The following is a 19,421-nucleotide window of genomic DNA, read 5'->3' as shown; positions in this document are numbered from 1 at the left end:
AATTCCAGCAGTGAGGAACATGTAAACGTGAATGTCAAAGAAGTGATGCAGCATACATAGGCATGACATCCAGGAATTTTAAAACACGATACAAAGAACATATCAGGGGTTGGAAGTACGAAACAAGCCATTCCACCTTTGTACAACATTTAAAACGCCACAACCGTCATGTTACACCACGTAACAAGATATGAAAATAATGAGAATAAGGAACCATGACAAACATTCAAATGCATGAGAGCTTCCACATTGAGAAAGCCATCACTGAAAACAAACATGCCATAAATGAACAAACACACATCAACACAGTATCCGTAATGCACTTAATAAAAGAAATGATAAGATAAAAATCATCCCTCTCACACAACAAGGGAAAAAGAGTCTCTTTCCTTTGCGTACTGGACACGAACACACACAGCCCACATAAAGAAAGAAAAAATGTATACACAAGCAGATCACAGATACTTCAAAAATTACATTCGCAAGTTGGCAATAACATTCGTACTTTTGTAATACCAACTGACAGTCGGCAACACAAACCAAAGTATTGCATCAAAACAATTGTTCAGTCTATAGTGCTGTGTAATGTGGAAAAGGCGCAAGTGGCATTTATAAGAAGAGGGACGAAATCAAAAGTGGAACAGGAGGTAATACATAGAAAGTCTTCCATGCAAACCTGTAAATACAGTTAAAAATATTACTGCACAATAGAAAACCCACCACCAGAACTGTTTATAACCTATAGGTACATTGACCAAAATATAAATGAAATAGCAAAACTATGTACATATTCCAGGCCATTGCAGATGCCTTGCAGAGATTAAAGGAGAAATGCCTATGGCACGAATACTGTGTTTCATTCAGCTGTAGTCAGACGGTCTACAAAGTAAAAATTATCATTATAACGTAATTTTTCATTCACGTCTTTAGCAGTTCATACTGCATAATATATTATTAATTTCTTTTACAGATTTTTACATAATTTTTATAACTAATTAATACGGTGATCACCGTCGGTTGACTTTATTGATCGATGCCTCTGCACTTATGGGAAAACCATCGGAAACTCGCCTTCCGCAGCCGGTTTTTGAACGCTGGACAGCTGCGCATCGCCGGCCGAGGTGGCCGAGCGGTTCTAGGCGCTACAGTCCGGACCTGCGCGACCGCTGCGGTCGCGGGTTCGAATCCTGCCTTGCGCATGGATGTTTGTGATGTCGTTAGGTTAGTTAGGTTTAAGTAGTTCTAAGTTCTAGGGGTCTGATGACCTCAGAAGTTAAGTCCCACATTGCTCAGAGCCATTTGAACCATTTCTGAACAGCTGCGCATCATTGTCGCGTCATCTCGCAGCATGCAGAAACAAAACCACCGAGCATCACCTTTCTTATGATGAAGATATATACACATACAGTATAAACGAAAAAAGTGTTTTGGTTAGTTCACAATCACGGTTTAGCCACAGGTGTCACATTCTTGTTGTTTGTATATGTACTTTGTTTTGGATGTTACTTGTCCATCCATCACACTCCTCCTCCAGAGAGGTGAGACATATTACTTTCTTCCATATAAGTCTGGTGATATGACCGTGACGGAAAAATCATTGCAGTTCGAGGTCGTATTAAGGCTCCTTCTTTCCGTGTATCTATAGCAGATGCAACAGGAAAGAGGATAAATGGAAACAGCTTCAAATGAACCCTCCACCACACAACCGTAATGTGGCTTGCGGCTTAAAGATTTCCACGTAGCGTAAGGGAGGGGCTTATATCTCGACAGTTTAAGGGTTTCTTGCAAATTGGCACATTCTATACTTAAAAGGAACGTTGCTTTTAGGACGATGATGTGCCTCATAAGTCTTCGGTTGGCTTTCTTTCCACTTCATGTCACTGTTCACATCCGTTTCAACACGAGCTGGGTTGTTTAGAATGCGTCAAGAAACCTTACATTGGTTTACGTTGCCATATGTAACTTGATATTTCCAAAAAAGTTCTCAGAAAAACCCATCACTTACAGGAACTGCTCACTGCGATATTCAGTCGTACTGTTGAGGGTACTGATCTTGGCTCTTTCGTTTAAAACTGGTATCGTATAAGAGAACATATTCATTTGGTACTGACTCGTGCTTTTGGTTGACGGTGTCAAAATAAAGCAAAAAGCGTTTCTAAAAAACGGACCTTCACTTCTTGAAACTTTTGGCGGTGTCCAAGAATCCACGTCCAGCATTCCTCGTCATTTGTATTGTTTTCTTGACGTGTAGTATTTTCTAAATAAATCTGTAAAAAATCTGAAGCTGTGAAGTGGTGCGTTAATTTGCCGTGGGTCACTGCCTTTTCAGGGAATTTAATTTCCGCAGCCATTTTTTCTGGTGGCGTAACGGAGAGATTTTAATGTCCAAACTGTCAATACTCGTGCCTGTAAAGTCTCTGATGATTGAATTACTAGCAGTGGAGTGAAACCACAGATCGCGCACATGTGTTACATCCCGTTACAAAATTATAACAAGTCTTATACACCCCACAGAAATGGGATTTAGTGGTACTGAGGAAAACGTGGAACGGAGGTGCTCTGAGCACTATGAGACTTACCTTCTGAAGTCATCAGTCCCCTTGAACAGGTTGAACCTAACTTACCTAAGGAATTCAGACACATCCATGCCAGAGGCAGGATTCGAACCTGCGACCGTAGCGGTCACGCTGTTCCAGACTGTAGCGCCTAGAACCTCTAGGCCACTGCGGCCGGCGTGGAAGGGAGGAACAACCACTGTAACTTTCTTTTCGCACAACCTGCTTGTTTAACAATATATAATCATAAATTTGTTTTCCTTACAAATGTACAAAATAGTTGTGAAATGAATTAGCTTCTACACGAGAAATCAAAACAGGAACAACATGACAATAAGTACAAGGGTCCTGTCCGACTGCCCGACCGTTATTGGGTGGAACAGCGGTGTTAACTACCGCGCTGGACACAGTTTCCCTTATTCAGTGCTCTTTCGCAACACATGAAAACATATAAGCAAAATTGATGACAAGAGTGCTCCATTTATTCAAACAGGTGATGTAAAAAATTTCTTCCCCCTTTTTTATTCGGAAAATGTATGTCGAAAGGTTCGGGGAAAAGATGCGCATCTATGCTTAAAGGTTAAACAGATCAGGAAACAATCATGATGACGATAAGGCGTGCTCCAAAGCTAGCTACCTTTTCATTTCAATCAGAATCCAAGGTGCGACTGGATCCCAACCCGTCCATTTTGACAGTCTTATTCTGACTGTAGCCCTGGTGACATTAGGCTGGTAAGACGTCCAAAGTTAAATTGCTTCTCATTTATGAAGTCCGCTCTGAATGAACGTTTTAAAACCTTATGTATGGGCGCTTATTACAAGAGAAATCACTCGGCGGAACCACAAGATCTAGTTAAAAATACACCAAAGAAGTACAGGAACACATGTCTACGTACAACATGTATTTCGGATTATGTCAAATGCAATTACAGTTAATGAATTAAACCGGTTAACATATAAATCTAACCAAAAGACCACTGTTTGTTTAATGGCAACCTGTGCGTGGGTACAATAGTTCCGACTTTATTTCCGACCAGGAGCTGACTCATTAAGACATTGATGATCGGGTGTAAACTGGAAAGGAAGGTAAATATAAATTTTCAAACAACAACTAATTTCCAGTACAATACTACGGTCTATATTTACGACGAATGAGCTGATCGGGTAAAACTCTGAGGGGAAGATACAAACCAGAAAATAAATAGGAGATTGGGCAGACAATGAAACCAACCACCACGAGGGTTACAGAATGTTACTCCCCTTTATCACCAAGCAGTTCCACGGATCCACGGTGCGTAGCAGCGGTTACTGAGTGGTGCCGATGACATCCACATAGCAGTGGCAGCCAGGCCACGAGCGGTCGTCCGACAGCAACGTTGCCAACCAACCGACGTGAAGTCTGCTGCTTGTAGTCGACGCTGACCACGGCCAGTACTCCGGTATCTCTGCTCTGTGCAGGCCCTTGCGTAGCTCAAGGCTTCGGCCCCTCGGACCTCGTGAGAGCCTCTTTTCACGACGCTACAGCCAATCCCACAACTTGGTGCCTCACCCCTTCGGACCAGCGAATCCGAGTATATATCGCCAAGCAAAGAGCTTTTGAATACACAACCCACAGATAACAAGTCTTCCTCACAGATATCGATAACGGGGCCCCAAAAAGGATATTCGATACTACTCTTGAGCTATTGGCGCCAGACAGAACAGTCTATTAACCTCCTGGCACCACGACTCAATTACAATATTCCTATCATTCTTTCCGAATTGGTAGACTGACATCAACGGAAATGATAACGCTTTCCAGAAAATGTAGTGGCTAATGGAAGTTTTAAGAGCTACAGTGAATTTACTTATGTGACCAGACATTTAAGTTCCTATTAAAGCCATTTTCTGATATCATACTTTTTCCTAGTAACAATACGAGGCTCACAACAAGAATGATATCTTGAAGGAAATAAAAACAGTCCCTCCCCGAAAGTGAACGTTAAATGTTCTTACATCATCCTTCCGTAATCAATGAAAAACGAGAAAAACATATCTCCAAAATCATGATCGAACGGTAAATCAGCATCCGCTTCTTGCAGTCACCGCAAGAAACTTTAAATGAAGTTACATGGCGCAAATTATAATATTAACAAACGTTATATATAAGTAAATAGATTAAACGCTCGAATATCCGCGTTAGTCCTTACCTATGACTACGCGAATAACAGGAAAACACAGCCCGTACTTATCATATTTTTACAGAAGTCTGTTGTTTGCTGTAAAACGTACTACTGAAACGTCCCCTTAGAAAAATTAATGAATGACTGTGCTGGTAAACCTCTTACGTCATTTAATTTTCAAACAGCTGAGCAGAACTGAACGTAGTCAGACATTTCGCTCTTTACCTATTCTGATCAACACTAAACTGACACACAATATTTTTAGGGCAACACAATCTGACTTTCAATAATGCCTACAAAAGAATGGCCCTGACTAACATTAACCTATACCTTTAGTCAATCACCTCACAAAAATCTTCTTACTCGACCTACTGCAATACAATGAGCGCCACTACTGCCAGCTAAATAAAAGATTCAAACTACTGAAGGCACTAACTATTGATAGGTATAGTTAGCAAATAAAAGATTTTGATAGACAACAAACAATGTATTTACCTTAATAGTGTTCAAAAGTCATTGTATATATCAGTTCGTGACATCCAGTCTTACAAATTTACTGACTCTGATGGACACCCGTCCAGATCATCCGCTCTCAAAACTCCGCCATCTCTCTCCCCAAATCCACCACTGCTGGCGGCTCACCTCCAACTGCGCAAAGCTCTGCGCTGTTGGCAGCCACCTGCCAAACACTACAATAGCAAATTCCACCAATGCAAACTAGCCACAGACTGCACACGGCACAGTCCATGATTTTCATACAGAGCACTGCGTGACGTTACTAACAAAAAACCTGAACAGCCTACTTACAATCTATACCCTTCATGAATCACTTACAACACAAAAATCTTCGTTACTCAAACTACTGCAATACACCGAGTACCAATACTGCCAGCTAAATAAAAGATTCTAACTACTGATGGCACTACCTACTGACAGGCATATAGTTAGCAAATGAAAGATTTTGGTAGATAACAAACAATGTATTTACCTTAATAATGTTCAAGGGTCATTCGTGACATCGAGTTAAACAAAATTCCTTTTTCTGGCGGACACACATCCTGATCGTCCCCTCATATTAACATCTCAGAACTCTGGCATCTCTCTCCAGACATCCACCACTGCTGGCGGCTCACCTGCAACTGCGCAACGTTACGTGCTGTTGACAGCTAACTGCCCCACACTACAATAGCAAATTCCAACAATGCAAACCAGCCACAGACTGCACACAGCACAGCCAGTGATTATCATACAGAGTGCTACGTGACGTTACCAACATAAAAACTTGAACAGCCTACATACATAGCCGCCATGCTCCCCACAAAAAAATTTACAAATTGTTTTGGGCAGTGGCCAATACAGATTTGAAAAAAATTGCATAATCACAATAACAAAGATATGAAATGCACACACTTACTGATACATTATTGGTCAAAAGCCAAAATTTTCTCACAGTCCATAAAGACAGTCCTAATCATTCATCACAGTATTAATAACAGTTTGATTTTTATGCACAAATTCCGAGCAGTCAATGTACTTACCTCGTAATAAACAAAAGCGAAATGCTATGGATATAGATATCGTACCTATTACGTAGAGTACCATGTCAAGAAAGTAGTATACTGTAATGTATTGTTGTGCAACGAAAAAGGCTGTCTCATTGTAGCTATACCGCAAAAGTTACTACTAAAACATGTTATACTTTCCAGAAGAATTCAGAAAAACTGTGCAGATATAAAACAGATACACCGCAAAAGCAACAATGTAAATTGTGTCACACATTAGTAGCGTCGTGATATAAACGTGTGGCGGTCAAAGAAACCAAATGCTAAGTCACCTTTAATCTCACATAAAGTACTTTAAATCCAGAATGTATTCTCAAGTAAACCAAAATGTTGCATTAAAATCTCGTTAGCAGTACTGGTATATGTTCTAGGTATGTGAGCCCTATAGTCGTTACGTAATCGTACAACTAACAAGGAAGAATGTACACACACTCAATAACACTGTGTCGTCTGTTCACTATAACAATGCATTCGTAATTACTGTCTCAATATGTTCCCTAGGTTCTACACCTGATAGTTCATTTTAAAACATAGTTGCATGTTAATAGTTTCTAAGTGTGACAAAGAGTACTAGTGACGTGAAGTGAAAAATTTTATAGCAAAGACTAAGTTAAAAAACAGATTATATCTCAGTAAACGGTTTAACATGTGAAATGTGGTTAAATCCTTTACTCTTCATAGAACTCAGAGTTTCAACTTGAACGCAATTATCATGAGGTATACGTCGGTATAGAATACAGGAATTTTTGTCAAGGCTAGCGTCTATGTTATTTTTTTCCCGGCCAGCCGGCGCACGTGGCTGTCTGCAGTGCGAGTCATTGTCTGTTTCTTTGTTGGCGTGCGTCATTATTAGGGTTAGTAGACCTAACTTCTACAAATTCACCTTGTCGAGAGTGCCCTGCCCTGTTTGAATCCCGCCAGTTCTGAAGGAATTCAGGTCTGTCGTTTTGTCGGTAGTTTACATAGTTTCTTGTTTGTTGGTCAAGTGGTGGAGAATTTCTCACGGAATCGTAACTGCGCAGTGGACCGTCTGAAGTCTGAAGTCTGAAGTTATTCTGTCTTCCTTGATAATAATTATTTTGGTTCTCTATTGTCTGTTTCTCTCATTGTCTCTGTGATTGCCATTACCGTGGAGAGGTGAACTTTCCCTGTAATTAGTACTACTCTGCCCATGGTTTTAATACGGGTGATGTCTGCTTTCGTCACGATTTACGTTGTAAGAATAGCCTTGTCGTGTCCAGTTATTACTTCTTTCATCGCGGAATTGTGACGGATGTGACCTGTAACTGTTGTGCTCCTGTTTTCGCGTTCAAATTCGTGATTCTGTAAGGCATTTTCATGACGCAAAAAAGTAGGGTGAAAATGCTCACAAGTTTGCGTTTTTTACGTCATTGCAGACTTTTCGACATATATATTCGATTTTAAGTAACTCTGCAGTTAAACCTTCACGTGTTTGTTCAAGCGTTTGTTCCACTGAGTCTAACTTGTGAAACTGTTGCTGTGTTTGTCTCTGGTGTTGTTTCATTTGTTGCATTAATTGCAATAATAGCGTATGAGTGTCTGGAATCTGTTTCTCTATGCTTCTTGGCAGTACATTTTCACCGGCAACATTCACATTTTGACAAGCAGAAAATGTGTCTCGACTCATTTGAGAAAACTGTGAGGACCCATACCTGAATCTACAGTATTTGCAAGATTGTGTCCTGTCATTTCGGATTCCTGAGGCGAACTGTTGCCGACCGATCGATCGATAATGCTTCGCTGTTCACTAATTGTTTCACTGTCTTCACCATTATTTACCGCCAGCTCCATTTCCCTATGCACAGTTACCAAATTAATATGTTGAACATTAGTTAATTCATTACACGGTGGTGAAGATACACTGCTATCGTCTTCACTGTCATTTCTCAGTTTACTTTGGAGGCTAGTATTACGTTTTTCACACGCCATAATTGTCACAATGTTTCACACGATAACACAGAAAAGCACAATTGGAAGAGTAAAATAAGAAAACACATTAACAAAGCACTGAAAATAATATCTAGTTAGTTGCAAGGGCAGCTGAAAACCATTGTTCATGAAAATCACGACACCTCGTAAGCTAAAACTGACTCAGTTGCATCTACCGATTCGGTTACGCAACTTGCAGAAACTCAGGAAAAATTAAAGGACACAGTAGATACGATATCAACACAAATGGACGCTCTGAAACTTGGTTCAGAAAAACACACTGAGGAAATCAGTTCGCTATCGGAGAAAGTAGCGGATCTTTCGGATCGCGTTCCGCGAATGTCAGTGCTACGTTACGTTACCAACGTAAAAACCTGAACAGCCTACTTACACTACATGACATATGTGAAAGAGTATTGCATTACTTACGAGTCCCTAACCAGCAACTGACAACTTATTCAAACAATTACACTTGTCGTTATATTTCAGTATCACTCGGCTCCATTTCGTGGTTGTAAAGTACCCGTCCAGCTATTCTGTTTCTGTTTTCTATAGAATTTTTTCATGATGACGGCAGTGTGATATCATCTGTGCAACCAAATTAATTCCACCTTACCTACTGTAATTTTCAGTGCTTTTTTGTGCATAATAATCAGTTTCTTTGTCGTCTCGTCGGCGCTTTCTACCTGTACCGAAGGCACTTCGTTCACTACATCCACATCACTTATCTGCTCAGTCCTGATTCATAGGCGTCTATAAATAACCAATCTCGAATGTTTCCGTCATCTATAACTTTTCTACCGGAAATTTATAATGTGAACCGAAATATCTGTACTAATTATGACAGAATGATTCATGCATCGTTTCCTATTCGTATTATTGAAAATCCACGAGATTATACTGTTAATCTGCCGTCTAGATAATCAGTACTTGAAAAAATATTTAAAGAAACCATAAGCAAGTGAAAGGGTATCCAGTGGCATGGAGAATTTTTATTGGATTCGTAGAAGGGAAAACCGCAACGTGATCCTAGTAATGGCTCACGAGGTATTGAAATTTTAATTAAGCTGGTCGAGCGTAGATTTCGAATACCCTAAGCCAGTGGGCGGTGCTGACCGCGAAACGTAAGTCTTCTGTGCGTGGGCTCACTGCCATTTCTCGAAAATTAGACGGTTGGCGGATGGGTACGTTTCCTAAACCAAAAACGCTATGAAGCATCCAGCAGCGGACACCTCTTCTTTCTAAACAGTTGGACGAATCCACAGTAACAAGTAGGGGCGGAGAATGTTAGGAATTGGAGCGCTTAGCAGACACGTAAAATTCTGGGAGATACCATTTTGTAAGCGTCTCATTTAGAAGTAACAATGGAAGGTATTCTAATATCTAAAACATCCACAATTGTTGAAGGTAGTAGCATGACGTCATTTTCGCCCTGGTGGGGCAGCAGAGAGGAGGACGCAGTTGTTCAAGAGAACGCGCATGGAATCTAAAGCGGGTAGACGTATCGGGAGGCGGCTCCAGGGATAAGGCAAAATAAACTTTCTCTAAGATCTTCTTGCAGAAAATAAGTAGTCGTTAGTCAATCCTTAGTGATTTTGTTTGTTTTTATTTTTCTTTGTGAGGATTTGATGATCTCAGGCAATTCGTAAAGCTTTTGCTAGTCACGTCGTCATTGCTACCATGCAAGTAAGAGCCGCGCGGAGTAGCTGCGTTTCGCGCTGCTCCCTCCTTCGGGCTTAGGTGTGGATGTTGTCCTTATGTTATGGATGCTAGATTAAGTAGTGTGTAAGCCGAGACACCGATGATCTCAGCAGTTTGGTCCCATATGCACTTACAACCACCAAGCATGCAAGTAAGTGGGTTGTCTTCAATATTCCACAGTGTTCTGCATCAGTATTGTTTAATTAGCGTCGTTGTTACCCATTTGGTTGAGGCAGGGAAGACTTTCGCCATTTGTTTTCTTTGCCAAAATCCAGCATTTCCAAAACCATCCTGCCGGTCTGCCCTATCAATAACAGCTTAGGGCTACAGTTGAGAGTAGGGTGGTGAAGATAATGATTGTGCCTTCTGGTGCAAGTAACCTGTGTAGCCTATCCGTAGTTGCGGACCGAGAGGCTAAATTTACGTTCGCGCGTGCATTGTGCATTCTGATAAGATCAGCTGCTATTTTATAAAAATTCTGTAATGCGTGCGCATACACGAAACTGGAGGACACCGGCCCTTGACAATATATCAAGATTTTACCAGCTTTGTCTGTAGATTATTTACGAGGCTAGCCACTTCCGCAAAGTATTAGGTTCAGAGTAATTTCGTACGCAGATTACACAGGCTGGGGAGGAACGTGCCAAAAAGCTGACCTGTTGGTGAGTAAGATAATTTGACAGTTGTGGATGATGTGTTTGGACGTAACCTTTGCTGAAACAGAAAGGAAGTTCTGCTAAGCCTTCAGAAACGAGACTCGATTTTGTAATCACAGGAATAAAATCCTTCTAAAACATTCAGTTTGTTTCCATATCCTGTTGTAGGTATACTGAATGGGGGGGAGGGGGAGGAGAGGGGTTGGGGAAGGAAAGGAAAGGGAAGGGTTGGCAGGCACCAGCTGCAGCGAGACACTGGGTGGAATCAGCAGCGACGAGTGAAAATGTACGCTGGGCAGGAGTAGAGCCCAGGATCTCCAGCCTGCTAAGCAGGTGCATCAACCATTGCATCTTCTGGGACACAAAAGCCGTACATAAGCGACTCCGTTGGACCAGAGGACCCAGTCCATTCCTTGTAAACACAGCACACACCACCATGTAATCACCACCAACTATTAAAGGGCCTTGTTGACAACTAGGACCCATGGTTTCGAAGGGTCTACGCTACATTCAGTCCTGCCAAAAGCTCTTACCAAGTAAAACCATGCCAAGGTTTCCAGTCGTCTAGGCTCCCACCGATATATTAATGAACACAGGGGAGGCGCTGCAGTCGATGCCATGCTGTTTTCAAAGGTACTTGTTAGCAAAGGCACTCGTGTCAGTCGTCTACTGCCATAGTCCATTAATGCCAAATTTGGCCGCACTGTCCTAACGGATGTATTAGTCATACGTCTCACATTGATTTCACGGATTGTTGATTTTGTGCTACGAGTGACCACTCTACTCGAACAGCGCTGCTCTCAGCCGTTAAGTGAAGGCCATCGGCCACTATGTTGTCCCTAATGAGATGTGATGCATACAATTTAGTTTTCTCAGCACACTCTTGACATAGCAGATCTCGGAATATTCAATTCACTAACAATTTCCGAAATAAATTGTCTTGTAGCCGTCACTGCCAAATGTAGATGTTGGTGTCCAGTGGAGGAATGTTGGACAGGGAGGGAAACTGTCAGGATGCGCCGTATTAAAACTCGTCCGTGATCTTGAAGTGTTTTATTATTACCAGCTACAGAGCCACGCTACTCTCTGTCTGTGTTACAGGGTCCTGTGATGCAGAGGACGGCACTTCCCTGTCTGCAAAACAGTTTGGGGCGGAAGAGCTACAACAATGATCCGTGCAACATACTGCGGCGTGCCGGCCGTGTACAGGAGCGGTGTTTTGACGACGTCAGGAAGCGCCGGCAGCTGACTTAGCAGCCTTCGCCTCGGGATGCCTCTGGCGTCTGTTGAGAACCAACAAGACTGCCCGCGGTAGCGAGCTCTCGAGTGGCTGGCTACTGACAACGCGTTGACCTCAGAACAAGCCCAGCCGTCCAGTGGAACTACCGCAATTGAATCCCCCCCATTACAAATCTATGCACCTCTGTTTGGTTAACACGCCGCTCCGAGTCACGTACGGATAACACCTAGATTTGGACAGTGGGCCCCTTCTGCCTGTAACTAGTGCAATGCAAACCGCTACGTTTGCTCTTTTCAACGGTTCGACGGCCCTGTGGCATCTATTCGCTACCGATAGTTAGCATAACTTACTGTCAACAGGCCTACACCTGGCTGTAACTTGTGCGCTCAGAAATATTGCACCAAAGCTAACTCTCCTTTCTTGAATGGTGCTGCCGCTACAGTCCCATGCGCCATTCGAGATCAGAGTCTGTTAATTTCTGTCGTGCGACCATACACTTCACTGGAACATGGATTTTGTTGTTTGCGTCCGCAGTCTTATGACTGATTTGATGAGACCCGCCATGAATTCCTGCGCCAACCTCTTCCTCTCAGAGCAGCACTAGAAATCTATGTCCTCAATTATTTGCTGGATTTATTCCGATCTCTGTCTTCCTCTACAATTTTTACCCTCTTACGACTCCCTATAGTACCATGAAAGTTATTTCCTGATATCTTAACAGATGTCCTATCATCCTGTCCCTTCTCCTTGTCCGTGACGTCCACCTATTCCTTTCCACTCCAATTCTGTGCAGAATCAGCTCATTCCTTATCTTATCAGTCCACCTAATTTTCAACATTAGCCACAGCACTACATCTCAAATCCTTCGATGCTCTTCTGTTCCGGTTTACCGATAGTTAATGTTTCAGTACCATGCAATGTAGCTTTCCAAACACATTCTCAGAAATTTCTTCTTCCTTTTATGGCCTACGTTTGAAATTAGTAGATTTATCTTGGCCAGGAATGCCCTGTTTGCCAGAGCTAGTCTCCTTTAGGTAACCTTGTTGCTATATCTGTCACTGACAATCTTGCTGCAAAGGTAGTAGAATTCCTTAACTTCATCTACTTCGTGACTATCGATCCTCATGTTAAGTTCCTTGCTATTCTCATATCTTTTACCTCTCATTACTTAGGTATTTCTTCTATTTACTCTCAATCTCTAATACTCTATTAATTACACTGTTAATTCCATTCAGCAGATTATGTAATTCTTCTTCACATTCAACCAGGATACCAATGTCATCCTTTCAGCGTGAATTTTAATTCCACTCCTGAGGCTTTCTTTTATATCCATCATTGGTTCTTCGATGTAAGGTGGAACAGTTGCGGCGAAAGACTATATTCCTGTTTTACATACCTTATATTTCCGAGCACTTCGTTCTTGGTAGTTCACTCCTATTATTTCCTGTTGCCATTTCTACAAATCATGTATTACACGTCTCTCCCTATAGACTGCCCCTGTTTTTCTCAGAACTTGGAACATATCGCAACGTTTTACATGTTCGAACACTTTTTCCCGGTCGACAAATCCTATTAACTTGTTTGAATTTTTCTTTGTTTTGCTCCCATTGTCAACCACAACGTCAGTGTTTCGTGTCTGGTACCTACACCTTCCCTAAAGCAAAACTGATCGTCATCTAACAAATCCCCAATTTTCTTTTCCATTCTTCTCTATATTATTCTTGCCGGCAACTTGGATGCAATAGCCGTTAAGCTAACTGTACGACAGTTCTCGCTCTTGTCAGCTGTGCAGTCCTTGCAACTGTGGGGATGATATTTTTCCGAAAGTCGGAAGATATCCAGCCAGACTCATACATTCTACACAGTAAACTGAATAGTGGTTTTGTTGCCGCTGCCGAAATGATCTTAGAAACTCTGAGGGAATGATATCCTCCTCTTCTGCCCTGTTTGGTTTAAGTCCTCCAAAACTCTATCAGATTATGGTTCCAGTACTGCATCCCTTATTTCCTCTAAGTCGAATCCTCTTTCTTTTTCTACCACACCAGACAAATCCTTCCCCTCATAGATGCCTTCAATGTACTCTTTCTACCTATCCGCTCTCTCCTCTGCATTTAACAGTGGGATTCCCGTTGGGTTTTTAATATTACAACCCTTCCCTTCTTTGTACGTTGATTCTTTTCTACTAGCTTTTAGACTTAAGCGTACTCTTCATCACTACCAAATTGTGATCTGAGTCTATATCCGCTCCTGGGCATACCTTATAGTCCAGTATCTGATTTCGGAACCTCTACCTGACCATGATGTAATGTAACTGAAGTCTTCCCATACCACCCATCCCTTTACATGTATTCCTCTTACTTTTGTGATTCTTGAACAGAGCATTTTCTATAACTCTCTGACATTTGTTACAGAAGCCAATTAGCCTTTCTCCTCTCTCATTCCTTGTCCCGAGCCCATATTTTCCTGTAACCTTTTCTTCTACTCCTTACCCTACCACTACATTCCACTCCTCCATGACCGTTAGATTTCCATCTCCCTTATGTACTGTATTACCTTTTCAATATCCTGATATACTTTCTCTGTCTATTGACCTTCAGCTTGCGACATTGGTATGTATACATGAACTATTGTTGTCGCTGTTGATTAGCAGTCGCTTCTGATAAGAGCAACCCTATCGCTGAACTGTTCGCAGTAACAGATTCTCTGCCCTACGTTCCTATTCGTAACGAATCTTACAGCCATTGTACCATTTTCTGCTGCTGTTGATGTTACCCTATAATGGTCTGACCATAAATGCTTGTCGTCTTTCCATTTCACTTTACTGACCTATCTGTAGATTGAGCCTAAGGATTTCGCTTATCAGATTTTCTAGCTTCCCTATCACATACACGCCTCTGACATTCCACCCTCCGAATCGTAGAACGTTATTGTTTCGTTGGTTATTTAATCTTTTCCTTATGGTTGCCTCCCGTTTGGCAGCCCCTCCCAGAGGTCTGAATGGGGGACTGTTCCAGAGCCTTTTTCCGATGGAAACATCGTAACGATTTTTCAATTACAGGCCACACGTCCTCTGGCTACACTCTTGGGTGTTTAATGAAGTGCTTTCCATTGTCTTCTGCAAACTCATGTCGTTACCAGTGCTGATTCTTCTGCCACACGCTAATACCAGAATTACATTTTTTTTAGAGGTGATAGTTTTCAAAATTTTTGAATTGCAGGCATTCAAGAGAGATATTTTATACATACCGTGAGAACTTTTCCTTCCAGTTCAGATGCTCATTCACGATTTTGCAAAGAACTTTTCATCTTTTAATAAGGCTTCTGGTACCAACGAGTACGGCGTAGTTAGCTTACATAAAAATTCGCTGACGCATTTTCACTGTGGTATGAGGAACCCCCATGTCATCTCGGGGTTCATTTGAGAATCAGTTTTGGTGTCTATCTTGATACTGAACTGAGGTTACCAACAGACCTGATGTGGAAGAAGCCGTGATGGTATTGAAAGTGCTCAGTCGCAGCTGGATGTCATCAGAATAAACACGATAGGTACACGAATGTAACACAGATAACGTACTGATATACAATGAGGAGAGCAACAGACATGTTATACAGAGCGTGAAAGCAGTTAGTCACTATCCAGATTTCATGGAGTCAGTAGAAGATTGATTGGCTGTGGCTTTAGGAGCAGTCCATACACCAAGTATTTTTGGACGAATCCATCTGCCCGCAGATATGAGACTTCCAAAACTGTATACACTTGTATCTCTTTAATGAATCATGTGCTCATGAAACATGGCATTGTCTGTTATTGCAAGTGATCTCATAGTTTATTCAAATGATTGCTATCATGACTGGGAGTGGTGACATGCTGAACTCATCATGCTCAGAAAGAGACCTTCACGGCATTTATTCGCCTCAGCGGCACTCTAACAATATTGATAATAATGACAATTTAACTCTGAGACAGATAAATTTTGTACCCGTGGTCTAGGGGTAGCGTCTTTAATTCATAATGAAAACGTTTTCGGTCCCGGGTTCGATCCCCACCACTGCCTAAATTTTGATAAATAATCAGCATTGGCGGCCGAAGACTTCCGGCATAAGAAGTCAGCCTCATTCTGCCAACGGCCTTGTCAAAGTGGGCGGAGGAGCGGGTATAGGTTCAGGGCACTCTCTTGTCCCAGGGGTAGGAAAATGGCCCTAAAGGCGGAAGAATCAGCAATGATCAACGACATGAGGATGCAGAAGGCAACGGAAACTACTGCATTACAGACACATAACGTGTATCCACAGGACATGTGGCCTGTAGTTGAAGAAGTGTCATGATGATCTCTCCATTGGCAAAAGATTCCGGAATAGTCCCCCATTCGGATCTCCGGGAGGGGACTGCCAAGGGGAAGGTTACCATGAGAAAAAGATTGAATAATCAACGAAAGGACAATGTTCTACGAGTCGGAGCGTGGAATGTCAGAAGCTTGAACGTGGTAGGGAAACTAGAAAATCTGCAAAGGGAAATGCAAAGGTTCAATCTAGATATAGTAGGGATCAGTGAAGTGAAGCGGAAGGAAGACAAGGATTTCTGGTCAGATGAGTATCGGGTAATACCAACAGCAGCAGAAAATGGTATAACAGGTGTAGGATTCCTTATGAATAGGAAGGTAGGGCAGAGGGTCTGTTGCTGTGAACAGTTCAGTGACCGGGTTGTTCTAATTAGAATCGACAGCAGACCAACACCGACAACGATAGTCCAGGTATACATGCCGACGTCGCAAGCTGAAGATGAACAGATAGAGAACGTGCATGAGGATATTGAAAGGGTAATGAAGTATGTAAAGGGGGACGAAAATCTAATAGTCATGGACGACTGGAATGCAGTTGAAGGGGAAGAAGACAATGTTACAGAAGAATATGGATTTGGGATAAGGAATGAAAGAGGAGAAAGACTAATTGAGTTCTGTAACAAGTTTCAGCTAGTAATAGCAAATACCCTGTTCAAGAATCACAAGAGGAGGAGGTATACTTGGAAAAGGCCGAGAGATACGGGAAGATTTCAATTGGATTACATCATGGTCAAACAGAGATTCCGAAGTCAGATACTGGATTGTAAGGCGTACCCAGGAGCAGATATAGACTCAGATCACAATATAGTAGTGAAGAAGAGTAGGCTGAAGTTCAAGACATTAGTCAGGAAGAATCAATACGCAAAGAAGTGGGATACGGAAGTTCTAAAGAATTACGACATACGATTGAAGTTCTCTAGCGCTATAGATACAGCAATAAGGAATAGCGCAGTAGGTTACACAGTTGAAGAGGAATGGATGTCTCTAAAAAGGGCCATCACAGAAGTTGGGAAGGAAAACATAGGTACAAAGAAGGTAGCTGCGAAGCAACCATGGGTAACAGAAGAAATACTTCAGCTGATTGAAGAAAGGAGCAAGTACAAACATGTTCCGGGAAAATCAGGAATACAGAAATAAAAGTCGCTGAGGAATGAAATAAATAGGAAGTGCAGGGAAGCTAAGACGAAATGGCTGCAGGAAAAATGTTAAGACATCGAAAAAGGTATGATTGTCGGAAGGACAGACTCAGCATACAGGAAAGTCAAAACAACCTTTGGTGACATTAAAGGCAACGGTGGTAACATAAAGAGTGCAACGGGAATTCCACTGTTAAATGCAGAGGAGAGAGCAGATAGGTGGAAAGAATACATTGAAAGCCTCTATGAGGGTGAAGATTTGTCTGATGTTATAGAAGAAGAAACAGGAGTCGATTTAGTTCAAATGGCTCTGAGCACTATGGGACTTAACATCTGTGGTCATCAGTCCCCTAGAACTTAGAACTACTTAAACCTAAGGAGCCTAAGGACATTACACACACCCATGCCCGAGGCAGGATTCGAACCTGCGACCGTTGCAGTCGCGCGGTTCCGGACTGAGCGCCTTAATCGCGAGACCACCGTGGCCGGCAGGAGTCGATTTAGAAGAGATAGGGAATCCAGTATTAGAATCGGAATTTAAAAGGGCTTTGGAGGACTTAAGGTCACATAAGGCAGAAGGGATAGATAACATTCCATCAGAATTTCTAAAATCATTAGGGGAAGTGGCAACAAAACGACTATTCACGTTGGTGTGTAGAATATATGAGTCTGGCGACATACCATCTGACTTTCGGAAAAGCATCGTCCGCACAATTCCGAAGACGGCAAGAGCTGACAAGTGCGAGAATTATCGCACAATCAGCCTAACAGCTCATGCATCGAAGCTGCTTACAAGAATAATATACAGAAGAATGGAAAAGGAAATTGAGAATGCGCTAGGTGACGATCAGTTTGGCTTTAGGAAAAGTAAAGGCACGAGAGAGGTAATTCTGACGTTACGGCTAATAATGGAAGCAAGGCTAAAGAAAAATCAATACACGTTCATAGGATTTGTCGACTTGGAAAAAGCGTTCGACAATATAAAATGGTGCAAGCTGTTCAAGAATCAGAAAAATGTAGGGGTAAGCTATAGGGAGAGACGGGTCATATACAATATGTACAAGAACCAAGAGGGAATAATAAGAGTGGACGATCAAGAACGAAGTGCTCGTATTAAGAAGGGAGTAAGACAAGGCTGTTGCCTTTCGCCCCTACTCTTCAATCTGTACATGAAGGAAGCAATGATGGAAATAAAGGAAGGGTTCAGGAGTGGAATTAAAATAAAAGGTGAAAGGATATCAATGATACGATTCGCTGATGACATTGCTATCCTGAGTGAAAGTGAAGAAGAATTTAATGATCTGCTGAACGGAATGAACAGTCTAATGAGTACACAGTATGGTTTGAGAGTAAATTGGAGAAAGACGAAAGTAATGAGAAGTAGTAGAAATGAGAACAGCAAGAAACTTAACATCAGGATTGATGGCCAAGAAGTCAATGAAGTTAAGAAATTCTGATACCTAGGCAGTAAAATAACCAATGACGGACGGAACAAGGAGGACATCAAAAGCAGACTCACAATGGCAAAACAGGCATTTCTGGCCAAGAGAAGTCTACTAATATCAAATACCGGCCTTAATTTTAGATAGAAATTTGTGAGGATGCACGTCTGGAGTACAGCATTGTATGGTAGTGAAACATGGACTGTGGGAAAACCGGAACAGAAGAGAATGTGGTGCTACAGACGAATGTTGAAAGTTAGGTGGACTGATAAGGTAAGGAATGAGGAGGTTCTGCGCAGAATCCGAGAGGAAAGGAATATGTGGAAAACACTGTTAAGGAGAAGAGACAGGATGATAGGACATCTGCTAAGAGATGAGGGAATGACTTCCATGGTACTAGAGGGAGCTGTAGAGGGCAAAAACTGTAGAGGAAGACAGAGATTGGAATACGTCAAGCAAATAATTGAGGACTTAGGTCGCAGGTGCTACTCTGAGATGAAGAGGTTAGCACAGGAAAAGCAATCGTGGCGGGCCGCGTCAAACCAGTCAGTAGACTGATGACCAAAAAAAAAAGATAAAGTTTCAATTAAAACTGATCTATTTTGCCTTTTGCCAAACAGACGTCGTAAGAGACACCGTATAGTTATAAAAATATCTCACAATGAGAATGACACATC

The sequence above is a fragment of the Schistocerca gregaria genome, chromosome 3 (assembly GCF_023897955.1).
Source record: "Schistocerca gregaria isolate iqSchGreg1 chromosome 3, iqSchGreg1.2, whole genome shotgun sequence".
NCBI lineage: Eukaryota > Metazoa > Arthropoda > Insecta > Orthoptera > Acrididae > Schistocerca > Schistocerca gregaria.
The sequence above is the reverse complement of the archived record's forward strand: the minus strand, read 5'-3'. Positions refer to the sequence as shown.